This window comes from Setaria viridis, chromosome 1 (genome assembly GCF_005286985.2).
Source record: "Setaria viridis chromosome 1, Setaria_viridis_v4.0, whole genome shotgun sequence".
Lineage (NCBI taxonomy): Eukaryota > Viridiplantae > Streptophyta > Magnoliopsida > Poales > Poaceae > Setaria > Setaria viridis.
This window is the reverse complement of record NC_048263.2, coordinates 3,665,784-3,684,716: the sequence shown is the minus strand read 5'-3', so window position 1 is coordinate 3,684,716 and position 18,933 is coordinate 3,665,784. Positions and strand designations below refer to the sequence as shown.

Genomic DNA, 18,933 nt, shown 5'->3' with positions numbered 1-18,933 from the left:
GTCTGAAGCAGTGCACGATGAGTTTTTATCATTGAACAGAAAATTATTGCTTTGATGCATCACCTAATCACGCATTCGTTCACACGGCCAAATAGTTCATTAGCCTTGTCGCCGTCCTATTCATGTGGATGTGGGTGGTGGCCAAGGTAGCCATTGCTTCCTTTGCCTCTCAGCCTCTGCAAAAGCAGAGCTTCTATATCCTGAACGTAAGATAAGCTAATATAACATATACCCTCAAGGGATTCATGCCAAAATAAGGGCTGAGATGTCAAGTAGAGAATACTTGAATTGCCATAATGTTTTACTCAAAGTTGGACCATGCTTGACTCTTGTCCGGTGATCTTTTAATGTGGAATTGGTCAGGCAAATCCAGTGAGTAAAAGATGAGATCTTGTTAGAAAATTAGGCATTATTCGGTATATTTTGATTCCAAAACTAATTACGTAAAACAACAATATTTCCATGACTATGGTGAGTAAATAGAAGCATGTGCGAGTGTTCATGTTTAACACAATTTTAAGTATGAACAGAATGAAGCAAAGTTTCAGGGTGTGCTCTGGGGCGGGGCCAGTGCCAGAGGCACTGGATGCGCCATTACCATCTGGATTAGTCATACTAATTGTGGGATGGCCTCAGTCGATGTAGTCGTACGTATGTGATGCAGGAAGAGGTTGATGCAGTGCAGTCCCACGAACAGTCTTCGGGAAGTAGTCGAACAGCGGCCACCAGGAAGAAGACAATGTAGTCGATCAACGGTCACCAGGAAGTAGACATTGCAGACAGACAATGTCTCGGCCACCAGGATGTAGTCGATCAGGGAGCGAGCCGTCGCGTTCAGCGCTCCCCAAAAACCTTATCGCCCGCCTATCCCGAGCAGGATCTCCAACAGCAGGCGAGGTTCCGGAGGCTCTGCTCTAGCCAGTACTTGTGCGCGCAATGCCTAGCGATGGGGATGCAAAAAGTGCAGCAGAAGATAGAGGGAGAAGAGAGAGGTCTCCTAAAAGGAATACCTTGGTGCATCTTTGGGAGGAGGAGGAGGGGCGCCTTATATAGGCGAGCTGGTGAGAAAGGGGGGATGAACCTGGACGCCTGGCAGTCAACATAGTCATCAAAGGCAATCAATCCGCCCAGTAACATTGTGGAATATTCCAAAGTTTATTCTTTAGTTGTTACTGGAATGAATTCGCCCAATTGATGACTCTGATGACTGCATTCAACGGCAAAAGGTTCATCACACCGCATCGCCCAGCCCGACCCAGCGAGCGCGCGCGTGTGGCACGCCAATCTCTTTTATTGACTTCACAAATGGTGTACACAAAGTCTACCTTTTAAGTCAATTAAGATCCTCCTCAAATCCCCATATGGGACTAAACACATAGCTCTCTATCATTTATTAGTGGACTTTTAATTCTTTTAGTTGAATTAAATAAATGGGCCAAGCCTATAAATGCCAACAATCCCCACCAAGCACTAGAAATGCTCTCAGATCCAGTGTAATCTTTGCATTGATATATCAGTATTTGACGGAGACTGTTAAGTTGAACTTCCATCTAGAGATAAGGCTATACTTATTCACAACTGTACAATGGACTATGCCTTGAATTGACGGTCTTGTGCAAACAAGTTTGACCAGGGCCCTTCACTGATACTAGGCTGTGAAAGCATCCCCACAGTTTGGAGCTTATAAGTCATACTCCAGGCCTTTCATGAGTTTATAGAGATCACCCACATCTCATAGACTATGACCAGTAGTCAGACTCATATAGGTGCATTCCTCAAAAGATGTTCTGTAGGACATCTTTGCTTCAAAGAAACAACTCCCTTGTTTCAAAGAGGCCACTTGGAACACATTAAGGTATAAACCAACCTATCATACAAGATTGCAGAGAAATGCATCTTTCACTGGAATGAGCCTATTCAAAGGTTCTCTTCTCTCAGTCAAACTATAGCTTATTTCACCATCCTACTTCACGGGATCTCCGATCACATAGAACATGTTACCACTATAGAATAACTCAAGTGGGTCTCAAGCCGAATTCCATAGATGCATTGTCTATCACATTTCGTAAAAGACCCTTTGTGAATTGATCTGCCAGATTCTTAGCTGTTTGAACATAGTCCAAAGCTATAACTCCGGAGTTTCTCAATTTTCTGATAGATTTCAACCGCCTCTTTACATGCCTTGATGACTTCATGTTATCCTTTGAGCTGTTCACCTTGACAATCACAGTTTGATTGTCACAGTTTATTAGAATTGCCGGTATCAGTTTTTTCAACAACCAGCAAGTCCATTAGGAGTTTACAAAGCCACTCAGCCTCAACAGTGGCAGTGTCTAATGCTGTGAGTTTTGCTTCCATTGTTTACCTCGTTAAGATGGTCTGCTTGCAGGACTTCTAGGAAATAGCGCCACCTCCAAGTGTGAATACATATCCACTTATGGCTTTTATTTCATCAGCATCAGAGATCCAATTTGAATCACTATACGCTTCAAGTACCCTTGGGTGACCAGTATAGTGAATCTCGTAGTTCATAGTGCCTTTTAGATAGCGGATCACTCTCTCTAGAGCATGCTAATGATCATCTCCTGGATTTGAAACAAACTGACTTAGTTTGGTCACAGCAAATGAGATGTCAGGCCTCGTAGCACTAGCCAAGTACATAAGTGAACCAATAATTTGAGAGTATCTCAGCTAATCTCTCATTATCCTTTTCTTTTTCCTTAAAATTACACTAAGCATCATGAAGTGTTGAAGCAGGTTTGCAGTCACTGTAACCAAAGCAGCTTAGAACCTTTTCCACATAATAGGATTGCAAGAGTGTAACCCCACCATCATCTTCTCTTACTAGTTTTATATTAAGGATAACATTAGCCTCTCCCAAATCTTTCATCTCAAAGTTCTGAGACAAAAAGTCCTTGACTTCCTTAATCACATTAAGGCATGTTCCAAAAATCAGTATGTCATCGACATACAAGCACAGTTTCACTCCTTCACCCCCACCAAAGCGATAGTACACACACTTGTCGACTACATTTACAATAAAGTCAGCGGACGTAAGAGTTTTATAAAACTTCTCATGCCATTGTTTAGGAGCTTGCTTGAGGCCATACAAAGATTTTAACAACTTACACACCATTCCTTCTTGACCTTTTGCTACAAACCCTTCTGTTTGATCCATATAGATCTCCTCTTCCAACTCTCCATTTAGGAAAGCTGTCTTAACATCCATTTGATGGACGAGAAGACCGTAAGAGGTTGCTAGGGAAAGTAACACTCGAATTGTGGTCAATCAAGCAATAGGTGAATAAGTGTCAAAGAAGTCTTCTCCTTCTTTCTGAGTATAACCCTTAGCCACAAGCCTTGCCTTATACTTTTCAATAGTACCATTAGGCCTAAGCTTCTTCTTGAACACCCACTTGCATCCTACGGGTTTGCACCCATAAGGACGTTCAACGACTTTCCAAGTTCCATTAGACATAATAGAATCCATTTCACTCCTTACTACTTCCTTCCAATAGTCAACATCGGGAGATGAATATGCCTCTTCAATGGTTCTAGGGGTGTCATCCACGAGGTATACAATGAAATCATCACCAAAAGACTTTTCAGTCCTTCGTCTCTTGCTCTTTCTGGGAGCTTCATTGTGATCCTCCTCAGGATTTTCTACAAGTGTAGGTTCACTGTGTTCTATCACATCGGTAGAGATATCCTTCTCGATAAACTCTTGCCTAGATGAACTTGTTTTATCTCTCATAAGAAAAATATTCTCAAAAAATGTAGCACCTCTGGACTCCATTATTGTACCAACATGCAAGTCAGGTACTTCAGATTTTACTACCAAAAATCTATAGCCAATGCTGTGAATAGCATAATCTAGAAACACACAATCCACAGTTTTAGGTCCAAGCTTGCGTTTCTTGGTTATCGGCACACTAACTTTTACCAAACAACCCCAAGTATGTAAGTAAGAAAGTGTTAGCCTCTTCTTCTCCCATTCCTCGAATGGTGTTACTTCTTTATTGTTTGTAGAAACACGATTTAGGACATGACAAGCAATCAATATAGCCTCATCCCACCATTCCTTGGAAAGTTCCACTATATCTAACATGGTGTTAACCAAATCAGTTAGAGTGTGGTTCTTCCTTTTCAGCAACCCCATTTGACTGAGGTGAATAGGGAGGCGTCCTCTCATGAATAATACCATGTTCCTCGCAGAATAAAGTAAAAACATTTGAGAAGTACTCGCCACCACGATCCAATCTAACTCGTTTGATCTTTCTCTCAAGTTGATTTTCTACTTCAGGTTTATAGATTTTAAAGTAATGCAATGCTCCATATTTTGACTTCAACAAATAGATGTAACAAAATCTAGTGCAGTCATCTATCAAAGTCATGAAATATTTTTTACCACCTTTTGTCAAAACGCCATTCATTTCGCATAGATCTGAATGAATTAATTCTAAAGGTGCCAAGTTCCTAGCCTCCGCAGCCTTGTGAGGCTTGCAAGTTTGATTCAACACAAACATGACACTTAGAATTTTTGACACAGGTAAATTTCAGAACTAAACTCAAATTAGCTAAGCGCGTCATACAACCAAAATTAATGTGACAAAGTCTTAAATGCCAAACATTTGATTCATCAACATTAACAATGTTGTTCACAACTTTATTACAATCATCAGACAAAGAAAAGTGGAACAAGCCTCCGCTGTCATAACCTTTTCCAATAAAAGTACCAAACTTAGATAGAATGCATTTATTGGACTCAAAGACTAATTTAAAACCATCCCTACATAGTAGAGACCCGCTGATTAGATTCTTCTTGATAGTGGGGACATGCTGCACATTCATCAATTGCACAGTCTTTCCCGAAGTAAGCTTCAGATTGACCATACCAGCACCAAAAACACGCGCATGTGACGTTCCCATGAACAAGGAGCCAGTCCCTCCGACCTGGGAAGAAGAAAATAAGGAGATATCAGCACACACATAGATATTAGCCCCGGTGTCAATCCACCACTCGAGTGAGTAACATACTGAAAGAAGAATTGTAGGTAATAAATTACCATACCCCGATGTTCCTCCAGCCTCACTTATAACCATGTTGGCAGACTTCCTGCCTTTGCGATTTGGGCACTATGAAGCAAAGTGATCTGGACTCTCGCACACAAAGCAAACTCCCTTCTTCTTCTTAGCTGGTGCAGTTGTCTGTTTAGTCTTTGCTTGGTTCTGCGGTGGCTTCTTCCGCTTCTTTTGGGGATTGGAATTGTTCTTCTGAACTAAATTGGCGCTTGAAGCTCCAACAATTCCTTCCCCCGTGTGTCTTTTGCTCCCGCCTTCTCTTCAACATCAAGAGTCCCAATAAGATCAGTGATGCTGAACTCTTGCCTCTTGTGTTTCAGAGAAGTAGCAAAATCCCTCCAAGAAGATGCCAACTTAGAGATAATAGCTCCGGCCACAAACTTGTCGGGTAACACACATGGAGCCTCTTTGCTACAGTCTTTGAGATCTTTTTCTAGCGCCTAAATCTCATGAGCTTGTTCTATTACAGGACGGTCTTCAACCATCTTATAGTCAAGGAACTGCTCCATGACATACAGCTCACTGCCAGCATCAGAAACTCCATACTGAGCCTCAATAGTTTCCCACATCACTTTGCCATTTGGCAACGAGAGATACGTGTCAACAATGTTTTCAGCTAGAACACTTATGATGGCACCACGGAAAAAGCTATCAGCACGATCGAAGGCACTCCCATCCTCTGAGGTAGTGCCCTCGGGCTTTTCGTCTGCGACATGCATAACGTTCATGGCCGTCAACCACAACGTAAGCCTCTTACGCCAACGCTTGTAATTGGAACCATCAAATACGTTTGGTTTAATCGACGCAGCAAAACTAGATACCGAAAGCCTATCAACATAATAAGATTTTTGGATTATTAGAAAATTAGGCATTATTCGGTATATTTAAATTCTGAAACTAATTATGTAAAACAAAATATTTCCATGACTATGGTGAGTGAATAGAAGCATGTGCGAGTGTTCATGTTTAACACAATTTTAAGCATGAACAGAATGAAGCAAAGAAGTGGGTGGATGCACCGTCGTACGTATGTGATACAGGAAGAGGTTGACACAGTGCAGTCCCACGAACGGCTTTCGGGAAGTAGTCGAACAGTACGCGTGGCCACCACGGCTCGACGAGGCTAGCGAGCGCGCGAGTGGCACACCAATCTTTTTTATTGACTTCACAAATGATGTACACAGAGTCCACCTTTTAAGTCAATTAAGATCCTCCTCAAATCCCTATGTGGGACTAAACACATAGCTCTCTAGCATTTATTAGTGGGCTTTTAATTCTTTTAGTTGAATTAATAAATAGGCCAAGCCCATATATTCCAACAGATCTAGCCTGCAAAACGAACCGAACTCCACTAGCCCGCTACAACAGCTACTTGCACCTGATACTATGAATTAACTACTATATGCATGCATGTTGCTCTTAGAAAATAGAAATATCTAACAACAAGCAGCAGAGAAGCCTATGACAGTATGTCAGTATGACTTTAACCAGAAAAGAACAAGCATTATTGCATCATGAGTTGAAAAACTTGGCTTGTAGGCTAAGACATGGTCAAAGAAACCTTTTCTCAACAGTTGATCAGCATCAGGTGTAAGACGACTCCTGTTAATTCTTTTATTACCGTCACAAAGTTACACGTCTATAAATAACCGCAGTGCTGCAGCCACACCATTTCAACACTGAACAAAGGTCCGCTTGTGGACAGAAGGTATAGGAGGAGAGAAGAAATTACATATCTTGCACCATGAGCGCGAGGTCGAGAGCCACTCAGCTTCTTGTGCTTCTATGTTTCTGGATGGCTGTTTTGATGGCCATTGGTGCTGTCACCGTCTCTGGGGCTGATTCCAATTGTGAGAGCCTCTCAAATCACCATGGTTTTCATTGTTGTTGCTGCACCTGCTGCAGATTCCATCTTTGGACTGATTACTTGTTGCTGTTGCAGATTGCGAGTCGCCAAACCCTCCCAGACCGCCTCGGAAGCTTTTTGCTGGCATGCCAGGAGGAAGATGTCCTCCTCCATGATAGGTTATTTTTCTTCTGTGTGAGGTATAAGCTTTGCTACTCATGGAAGAAGAGATGTACACCCAATGCAAATCGGTTCTATCCATGACTTGATCGTGGGTGTGTATGGTAGCCATACAATAAATTTATCATATACATTAATAGGCTTTTCTGTCTGTGCATTATATTTTTCTATGTGTATATGTGTGTGAGCAGCGACCGTGTGGCAGCACGCAAAGTTTGACCACTGATCGAGCGAGTACTAAATAGTGGCCTTGTTGATTTCTTTATACATTCACCAGCCGTCAGCAACGTTTCTCTGAAAAAAACACGTCTATAAATAAGGGCAAGCAACCACCAGTTTGGCACCGAGTAAAGGTTGCCTTCTTGCAAGCAGAAACACCTTTCAAACTCTATGAGCTTGAGGTCGGGAGCCGTGCACTTTCTCGCCGTCCTCTGCTTCTCCTCTGCGTCTTTGATGTGCGATCGAGTGAGAGATGAACACATACAAACTTAGCTGGTTTATTTGAGCCTGGCCTGTGATTCAAATTAACTATGGATGTATATATAATCTGCTTTGATTATGTATATTAACAGTAGAGTAGTTTTGATTCATTAATTGTGTGTATATGGATTGTTTGAGAGAGGAAAATAAAAACGTTTTATGGGTGGCATCTTTTCATAAGATCAGATGCTTGTAAAGATAAACTGATCAGCCCGATGTCACTGTTGAGTCAGGTCACGATTAGAATTGAGAAAGGACAATATTACCCTTTGGCCTACTTGCCATTTGCTTCATCTTCCCGTCTTTTTCTCTGGCCAGTTCCCCGCTGGGTAATTCTCTGGCCTCGGCTCCTCCACGGCGACTCTTCTCTCAGATTCGGCTGTTCCCAGCCTCATCCGCTGGTGGCGAGCAATGGGGGCCGGTCGTGACTCCCAGTGCCACATGCATTTCAGCGTGCGGAGTTTAGACCCGAAGTAGGTGAATCGTGGGGGAAGCAATAAGACGACAACCACCGGAAGGACTAGTTGCGTGTCCATGGTGGCTTCATTTTTGCTACGCTCTGTTTATTGGAAGGTCAGGGGCATGGTGTTACGGGTGGCTCGCCTATGGCGCAGAGGAGGATGAACGATGAAGGTAGAGCCGCAGAGGTAGCGGATAGAGAAATTTGTGGTGGGAACGATGGCGAACATGTGAGTGTAAACCATAGTGGGTAATTTTTAAAATAAATTAGGTCCAATAACTATGATTTTTAATAATAACTAAAGGAAATAGAATCAAATGGCCTGCAGTTGTTTCTAATTTTTTTTGATAATTCGATGATTTATTGCTTTTTTCCTAACGTATCTTGTGAGGATAAACGTATAGACTCCGAAAGAAGACTCTAATCGTAACAACAATACGATTTAGTTTTCCAAAGACATACCCACATCTGAATTAGAAAATAATCTAAAGTAACCTTTTAAATATAGTATCATTATAAAATAATATAAAATAACCATCGATCTTGAACTAAATTACTCTCACCTCTGCCTGTATAAAAAATAATATAAAGTAACATCCTAATCTTCAAATAAATTACCCATCTATGTCAATATGAAAAAAAATGTAATATAACCTCATGATTTGTATCTTAATTACTCACACCTTTCATTATAAAAAAAACTAAAGTAACCTAAATCCGCATCTTAAATGTCCTTACTAAAAAGAATCCCAAAATTTATATGTGTATATGTGTGTGCACACGTGGGTTTCCTAATAACGGTTTCTGCGATTGATAGTATAGGCAAAAGTGAACTCAAGATACGCATGGATGATGTGTATCACTATCCACACAACTTTTTCCACGTATACATGTACTCCTCTGTCCCTTTTTAAGTGTTGTTCGGAACCATGTTCCCCTCACAGTCACGCTTTCCGAGCTACACTTAAAAAGGATGGAGGGACTATGTTTGAAAAGGATAAGTCTATCTATTTTCATGTCAAACACAGTTCTGCCCGGTCATGGAGTGATCCCAATCAAGATGTTTGTATAACCTTAATGTGATTATCTTGATTTCAATAAAAACTTCATTTGTAAACAAAAGAAAAATTAGCATATGAGTCCCTCCATGCTGTGCCGCCCAAGACCCCTAAAATGTCACTACTACAGAACTCGGTATTAGTACCGGTTCATAGGGTGCATATCTCAAAAAAATACATCCGGGATAAAACGTTCGCAATGCCAGGGGCTGCCTCCCGCCCCTTTTATCCCGATTGGTAATACCAACTAGGACTAAATGGTTTTGTAAAAAAAATTGCAAAAATAAAAAATATCGGGGGATCAAAATGGTAATACCAACCGGGACAAGTCACGCGATTTTTCACACGAAATATGCACGTGCGCGGTCCATGGGATTCGAACCCATGACCTTAAGCCCTACGCGTAGCTTCCTTGCCATCCCACCTACACACCACATCTATCTATATAGGGGATGCTATCCTTTTGTATTAACTCATGGAGGACCCTTCAATCCGGATTGATAACACCAACTGGGATTAAAGACCTCATTTAATCCTGGTTGGTAATACCAACCGGGATAAAAAGGTTCGAGGGATTTAATCCTTTCCCAGCCACACATGGGGGATCCTTTTTATCCCGATTGGAAACACCAACAGGGATAAAAAGGGTCTAAGGGTTTTACTCTTTTTTTTCAGCCACCTGTGGGGGACCTTTTATCCCGATTGGAGTTTCCAACCGAGACTAAAGGACTCCCTTTTACCCCGGTTGCTTTAGTCCCGGGTGGTAATACCAACCGGGACTAAAGGGTGACCGTTTAGTCCCTGTTGATCTTACCAACCGGGACTAAAAGGTCCCCACGTGTGCTTGAATTTTTCAACCGGGACTAAAGGATCCCCACAGGTGGCTGATTTTTGAACTGGGACTAAAAGGTCCCCTTTAGTCCCGATTGCAAATACCAACCGGGAGTAAATTCTAGCCTACCGTGGCGCACCCACTTTTCTCCCGGGTCTAAATTAAACCGGGACTAAAGAGGGAGGATCGAAAGTCAGTGCGTGTAAGGAACAGCCATACGGGTAAGCTGTCCATATTATTACGAAGATATAATGAGAAGTCGTGTACACTGGCGGAGCTACATGTAGGTCAAAGAGGGCCATGGCCCTTCCTTGCCAATTGCAAAGACCATTAACCAGCGATGCTTAGAAATTAAAAAATAGACATATTTAGCAACAGATTAGTACTAATGTCCCCCTCTTGATTTGTGTTATAGCTCCGCTACTGGTCTTGTAAGACGATGACGTGAGATAGCAAAGTCTTAATGTAGCGCCAAAATAAGCCAAATAAATGTAGAGCCTCTAATGGATTAGTTTGTAATGGTATCAATGGTGAAATCCATGTTTGCACCAATAAGTTCCATTTCTTAATTAAGCAAGCAAGCAGAGAGCATGGAGAAGTTTGTTCAAGATAGAATAATGCATACATATTCTATTGTCACTACTAATCACCTAGGTAAATCATCAAATAATATGGAAAGCCTCAGAGATCCTTAGAAAATCTAAAAATTTGGAGAAAAGCAAGGGCCTAGAAGTTGTACGTGTCTCACTAAAATAAAATGGAAAACATACGGTCCTGTCTATATACTTGTTTTTGAGCTAGATTATACAAAAATGATGATATTGTCAATCATATTAACGATTTTAGTGGGACACTGAACTTATTAACAGGTACAATTATATAATTCAACAACCTTTTGTTAGCACATTCCAATGTCAAGTTGTATCTGTCATGTACTAAATGACATCGTGAATCACATAGCATTTTATATCATATATAATTATATAATTCAACAACCTTTTGTTAGCAAATGTCGTTTGGCTAGACACTAAAATAATTGGTAACACAGATGATAACGAACATATATACATGAAGACATGTAATTAATTTAATTAAATCTAGCTATAGCATAAACTATATCTTGATAACACATTTATATCTGACGTTTTAGAAGTTAATATTAACATATTTTCTATAAACTTAAACTAAGTTTGAGAAATTTGACATCGGAGAAAACTAGAATAATGTTATACAGTTTAGCACACCAAGCTTGACCACATATGGGGCTAGCGAGTGGTCAACACGGTCGTACTGTATACAAAGCTTAGCAGCCTTGTTCATTCTTTGTACGTTCACTAACCTACATCAACTAACGTTTAACCGATCGAGCTGCAGAGAGCACTAAATTGCATTGTCAACACTGTCCAACTGCACATTATATATCAAGTTTAGCAGCCTTGCTGATTCTTTGTACGTTCACCAGCCTACATCAACTAACGTTTGTCTGAGAAGAAAAGGCATCTATAAGTATAGGCAAGCAACACCAGATGGGCACTGAACAAAGGTTGCAGACCTTGTAAGCAGAAACACACCTTTGAAACCATGAGCATGAGGTCCGGAGCCGTTCACTACCTCGCCGTCCTCTGCTTCTTGATGGTGGTTCTGATGGCCATCGGCTCTGTCGCCGTTGATGCATGTGAGCGGCTGCTCGAATCCCAATTCCCCATGCATGGCTATGATTCATGATACGTGTGCCTACGTGTTGTATTTTTGACTAAGTCCTTTATTTTGTCACTGTCGCAGATTGCGAGTCACCGAATCCACCACGATCACGACGGCTTGGTCGTTGCCCTCGCCCTGGTCCTATATGTAAGTTCTGTTGATGTGTGATCGACATCGAGTGAGAGATGAAATTACAGACGACAAGCTTGGCTGATGGACTGTGTGGATCGGATGCACACACCCCCAACGTACCACCCGGTTTGAGCCCTTTATTTTTAAATATTATATTGATGCGTATTATGTTTTATATATATTAAATAAAAGTACAGCTCATTGTACACTTGTTTTAATTTTCATTTGATGTGTATGTACGTGTAATGAGAGAGGAAAATAAAAGAGTTTCCTGATGAGTGGCATGATTTAATTTCATGAGCTAAGATGCTTGATAAACTGACTTGCCTGACGTCATATTTTTGGCCATTTTGTTATAGTTAAGTGCTGATAGATGTGACGTGAGAAATGGTAATATTGCTTTTTGGTCATTTCCCTGCTATTTGCTTCTTCTTTCTGCTTTTTCCCACCGAAAATGCTGAGAAAATGACCTCAGCACATATCAAAACGATCGGGGGAAAAATGAAAACAAAAGAGACCTGACTGTCCATCTCATTGCTTCCATCGACAATTAAACACAAGCAGCCATGATTTTCTTTTCTCACATCAAGCCAATGCAAAGGGAACCACCTCACTCCGCGGAGCCCAGCGCAAAATTAAACATAGCATCTTATTAGAGGGCAGATGGTAGATCATTTAGCACATTGTGAATCGTATTATAAGAATGTAGCACATTTATATATAGAGCCAGAGCCCGTTGACAATTTAACAGCTACTCCCACCGTTTCAAATTGTAGATCATTTTAACTTTTCTAGGTTCATAGATGTTTGTATGCATCTGGACATACACTATATTTAGGTGCATACAAACATTTATGAACCTATAAAAGCTAAAACAACTTACAATTTGGGACGGAGGGAATAGCTGCCTATCTGAACAATGGGCGGAACAATTCCACAAGTTTCAATTTTGAAGCCGTTGACAAGCTACACTACATCTGTACAAATATTCCAGCTGCAATCATTCTTACAAGCTCAGCCCTGAATTAATTAATAAATGTCGCCTGGTGAGCGACGATTTTCCCTCGCATGCTTATGGATGGCGGTTCTAACAGCCATCAGCTCGGTTGCTGCTGTCCGTGGTGGCTCTGGCGCAACTGCGAGCCCCTCAAATCCTAATGTTACAGAACAAAATAAAAAAAATTAGGATTTATTTTGCGCCAGAGCCACTGTTTTTTCTACTGTTGCAGTTTGTGAGACACCAAATCCTCCGATCAAACCACTTGAGGGAGGAGGTTGTGGTCCGCCCCTGCTGTGAGAGATAACGGCACATATGGATTATCTTCTGTCCCCAATACACGCGTGTTCATGAGTGATTCTTGTGAAGTTAAAGATGGTCGGTAAACCGGCACACTGGTAAAGCTAGGTTATATGTTAGCAGCAGTGCTGTGGGGATCGACAACAGAGGAAGGATTTCATTGAGGAATTGAGTTGTTGGTTCTTACAAGTTATCCTCTACGACTACGATCAAGAACAATAATCTGGGCCTTTGCCGCGCTGATTCTGACCGTTTGGGCCTGGACTTGCTCATGGGCCTCCAGTCACAACTTCACTAATATTGGGCTGGGCTTTACATGGGCTGCTAACACGGATTTCCTATCTTCCGTAGATAGATAACTAAACATCTATAACCCAGCAATAGCCCAATAATTAACCCACAACAGCCCAATAATTAACCCACAACGGCCAACGAACTATCTTAACATTTTATATGAACTATTTCAGCATGTTTTACCCAAAAAAGTTGATGAATGTCAAAAAATATTGAGCCAAAAAATGTTTGCTGATGCAAAAAAAAGTTGGTGCGTGTAAAAAATTGTTGAGCAATAATGTTAATGAGTGTAAAAAAATGTTGGTACATATTAAAAAAATGCTGGCTAACGTTAAGAGATGTTGGTAACAATTAAGTCAGATTTGTTGATGAATGTCAATGATATGGACTTTAAAAGAAGGCATATATTATACGAGCTCCCTGCTAACATCCCTCTCCCCTTGAAACAATTCTTGTTCCTGTGCACAAGGCAACTATGAGGAACGATATTTGTTGTCATGTACTCTTTTTCTCTTTCTTTGACATATTTCTAGACTGTGCATCCTAACTGCACAGAGGCGAAAGTGGTATTAGTATGATAGTACCATCGATGTAACTGTGCAAGATCAATAGTGTTTCCCTTCATCAGAAAAAAAAACATCCTTGCTAGCTTGTACTATTCATAACTTCTCAGCCACCAATATCTTCTAAACCTGATCTCTATCTTGATTCATGATGGAACACTGTTCGAACACTGTCTCGGTTGCGCGGTGCAGCGACCATGTGGAAGCCGCAAAGCTTGACCACCTACCAAATCGAGTACTAAATAGTCAACACCAGCGTACACCATCAAGTTCACCAGCCTTAATAATTGTTCTTTGTACGTTCACCAGTCCAGCTACATCAACGTTTCTCAGAAGAAAAAAACAACTATAAATACAGGCAAGCAAGACTGGCCGGTTGAGCACAGAATAAAGGTTTCCTTGTAAGCAGAAACGCCTTTTCTAACCATGAGCATGAGCTCGGGAGCCGTTCACTTTCTCGCCATCCTCTGCTTCTCCATGGCGGTTCTCATGGCCATCGGCTCCATCGTCGTTGATGCGTGTGAGAGGCCGCTCGACTCAGCTCCCTATTATATGGTTATTAATACAAAATATGTGTATATGTGTTATTATCTTTTTAGATGAAGTCCTTTTCTCATTGGTGCAGATTGCGAGTCACCAAACGCACCAGGACCTCATGAAGGTGGAAGCTGCACTCCAGCGGCTGGATAAGGCCTATGTGGATGTGTTGGAGATGAACTCAGACAAACTTATTAGATGATGGTTTGAGTGTCCTTCATGATTTAAATAAGGTTGTTTAATTACCATGCTTAATGTCTAGTATGAGCTAGTACAGTAGTCATGTAAGATGAGCAGTAGGGGCCGCGCTTTACAAGGCCCATCCACTTCTGTCTGCTTTTTAAGCCTTAGTCTTGTTTTAATCACATCTCTGTCTTTATTGAGGTATGGTAATTTAACTCACAATTAAACTTAATTTTAAACTAAATCCGTATTGAAATAAAATGCAAATTTATATACTTGCAAAAATATGTAAATTTACATGTTCGTGTTAGCATAACATCCCTGAAAACTATCTGGAACAGACCTACCGTTAAGCTATTCTATTCATATTATAATGAACAAGCTTAATCGAGTAGTGTAAGATGAAGGCGTGAGATAGCAGAATCTTAATGTAGAAACAAAATAACCTAAATATAAAACCTCTAATGGATTAGTATGAGTATCAATCGTAAAATCCAGGCATCAGTACTACTTCGCGAGCAAGCAATGAGCAGAGAGCATGGAAATAGTTTGTTCAAGTTGCTATAATTTAATATGGACTCTATTGTCAGTAGTCACCTAGATAGATAAATCCTAAAAAATATGGAAAATTTCAGTAGTAACACCCAAAAAAAAATCTTACAAAAGTCGTTGGCTGTGCATTTTAATTAGGCAAAAAGTTGGCTGTTGGACCCAAAGCACGAATATAGATCGGTGACAGGCAATCCGTATAGGTCATCGAAGGCATTTCCTTTGACATCTCATGTATGTAATATTCTGAGTTAAGATCATGAAGTTTTATAGTATCAAAGTTTAGACAAATGAGATGGTTCAAAGAAATAAAGGAGAGAAACATCTAATCTATCAGTGGCTTACCCCCACCCCTCGCCCTTCCTCCTGCTGCTGCATCAAAGATCAGAGGAAGATAGAGAGGGAAAGCAAGAGGAAAATTAGAAAAACCAAGAGAATGAGATGTTACATCAGCGATCTTAATAAGAATCTTAAATTTGGAGGGAAAAAACCACTGACGTTGTCTCACTAAAATAGAAAAGGAAAACATATGATCCACTATTTGAAGGGCTAGCTGGATTACACTACAACAATGATATTGTCAATCATATTAAAGTATTTTAGCGAGACACTACTGGAATATTAACAGACAAGATGTTTTGTCAATCATATATCATGTATCTATTAATATGTCCAGTTTCAAATATCATATTATATGTTATGTATACTACGATGATATTGTCAATCATATAACTGGTTTGGAATCATATAATTACGTGATTTAACAATATTATCCACTACCATGGGTACAGTTATTTGGCTGGCTACCAAAATAATTGATATCACTGATTATAACAAACATAGGCACATGGATTTTTTTTTTGCATGAAAATTCCTTATGGTTTTAAAATAAGTGCCATGGGCTTGTGTAACTAATGAGGACTTCAAATGAGTGGCAACTTGTTCTATGTAGCTTATAAGAAGTATACTTGGATGTAAAATTAAAAATGACTTATAGTCGAACGCGGAAGGTAGATTATGAATTCTTATGCAAATCACCCATTCGAATGCAGAAGGCAGATTAGGAATTCTTATGCAAATCACCCATTCGTCGCCATCAAATGAAATTCTCAGATCATAAATCAACAAAGCATGGCACTTCATAACACAATGGAATATTGATGGAAGAGGAGGCAGCATGGAAGAAGTCATGTACTGGTGATCAATGGTGTTATCCTCACGGCAGCCTTCTCATGTTGGATTTGGAAAGAAAAGAACAGGTCCGGAGTCGATTCTTGAAAAGGAACAGACCTTGGACGGTGAAACGTTGCCCTCGTTACAAGCTGCCGAGACAGAAGAAGTCAAACATTACAAAATGGGTTCTCCGTTCTTCTGAGATGAAAAAATCAGAACGAGACCACCTGCATGCTTGGATTATATATTATACTCATCAATCATCATTGCGTCACTGATCAGAGCCCATTGGCAAACAGGTAGCCGCCTATGACCTACCTTAATGAGGAGCAAAACAATTCCACAAGTTTGAACTTTGAAGCCGTCAACAAGCTACAGATATCGCCGTCAACAAGCTACAGATATCTTTATAAATATTCCAGCTGCACTCCTCCTTACCAGCCCAGCACTGAGGTAGCCTTGTGAGCCCAGAGAAGCATTGTCTCCAGCCATGAGCCTGAGGTTGGGAGCCATACGATCTCTTGCCCTCGTCTTCTTCGTGATGGCGGTTCTAATGGCCATCAGCTCTGTCGCCGCCATCCGTGGTGGCTCCGTTGCCGGTTTCCATGGTGGTGGCTCTGGTGGAAGTACGAGCCCCTCAAATTCGAATGCTTTTTATCTTATTTTATTCGTAAAGTGTATTTTCAAATTTAAACTTTGGACTGAATTCTTTTTTCCCCTACTGCTGCAGTTTGCGAGACACCAAACCCTCCGAGCAGACAACCTGGGGGTGGAGGTTGTGGTCCGCCCCCGTGATTGATAAGGTCCACGAAGATTATCTTCTCTCCCCCAATACATGAGTGTGTATGAGTGATGCCTGTGAGGCTGTGAGATTGAGATGCTAGGTGAACCGGCAAACTCATTAGGCCATATGCATGGTTCTTCTTTATGGAGCATTTGAGAAGTAGGAATTTAAACTTGTGAAATGTCAAAGTGGATTCCGTATATATCATGGGTCATGGGTGCGTATTAGAGTTGAGCACTTTATTCTCTCTTGGTCAACTATATATATGTCGACGTGTAATAGCAATAATGTTGATAGAACCAGATAGTTCAGTTTATTAGTTCTTGCAAATTGTAATCTTTCTTCACGAGTTTTCTACAATTCTTGATAAGGTGGGAGGTACCAACGAATTTAAAGTGACTATACAACAAACATCACTGCCCACTACCACATAATTAATGGATTAAAATCGATGAGACACATCGCAGATGGTTGTAAAAAAATTTCTGAAATATGGTCAAAAAATTACTAGAGGACATGAATTTAATTGAAACAATAGTTGTGAAATGCAAAAAAAAAATCTCCAAACGATCCTTCCTTAGCCATCAAATGAAATTAAATCATGAATCAAAACAAAGCATGGTCCTCGCAACTTTGAACAATAACACATTATAATAATGATGGAACTACATGAGGCGCAACACATGGAATCTAGGCAGTTTTATAAAATGTGTTTTCCGTCGGCTTTCAGTTTTGAAAGAAAGGTGCCTTCGTGGATTTTTGAAAAATCCAAACTTTGACGTTGAAACATTGACTTCAGCAAAAGTTGACAGCAGACGTCGTAAGAATCACAAAATGGTCTATTCTCCCTTTTGATCAGATGGCAAAAGACAGGGAATTCTTACAAAAAGGAGACAGGAAAAGACCTGCCATCCACCTCCATGGATATATACATTACTCATCACTTCTCGCTAACACTTGAACAGCTAGCCGTGCCTATCTTAATTTATGATCCAAACAATTCCACAAATTTGGAAGCCATCATCACCAAAGCTTTCTTTGCAGAACTTGCTGGTGTGGCTAGCATGGAGCTGGAACATTTGTGTGTGTGTGTGTGTGTGTGTGTGTGTATTGCGGAACTTGCTGGTGTGGCTAGCATGGAGCTGGAATATTTGTGTGTGTGTGTGAGGTCCACCGTGGAGCTGAGAGAATTGCAGAGTCAGCTGCCATGAGCCTGAGGTCGGGAGCTATCCGAATTCTCGCACTCATCTGCTTCTGGATGGCGATTCTGAGTGGCAACGGCTCTCTCGCCGCTGCCCGCGATGGCCTTGGCGCCTGTACGTACGAGCCCCTTGCATTCTGATGGTTTTCTTTCGAATTCGTAACAGGAATTTATATTATCTCTTTCGTTTTTTGACTGATGAATTCATTTGCTACTGCGGCAGTTTGCGAGTCACCGAACATACGGATCGGAGCAAACCGCCAGGGGGAGAAGATTGTGGTGTGACGCCGTGACAGATAAAGCCCGTTTGGATTATCTTCTCTCTGATCTTTCCCGGTACGTGTGTGATATGTGTCAATGTGTGCACATGTACGAGGGTGTCTGGTACAAATGTCATATAGAGACTGGAGAGTGGAGACCAATGCTACGTAACGAATGCAAATTTGGAACGAATGTACAATGTATTGCAATTTGCAACGACACCGCGAGTACGCAGCGTTGTGCCACATCGAACGTATAATGTTCTGGAGCGGGGCCGTCGTCTCTCTCCCACCAGGCCCAAGATGAATTTGGTGCCTTGT

The 18,933-nt window shown here is 41.0% G+C and overlaps 1 long non-coding RNA gene and 1 pseudogene across 1 annotated transcript; one reads left to right on the top strand and one right to left on the bottom strand.

Annotated features, from left to right (window-relative positions):
- Nucleotides 1–5,048: 5,048 nt before the first annotated feature.
- On the bottom strand, nt 5,049–7,212 carry LOC140221324 (uncharacterized; annotated as a pseudogene).
- A 4,176-nt stretch (nt 7,213–11,388) lies between these two features.
- LOC117843862 (uncharacterized) lies at nt 11,389–17,481 on the top strand. Its single transcript, XR_004637842.2, has 4 exons — nt 11,389–11,613; nt 11,721–14,445; nt 14,551–16,993; nt 17,098–17,481. It is a non-coding gene; the product is annotated as an uncharacterized lncRNA (long non-coding RNA).
- The last annotated feature ends 1,452 nt before the right edge of the window (nt 17,482–18,933 follow it).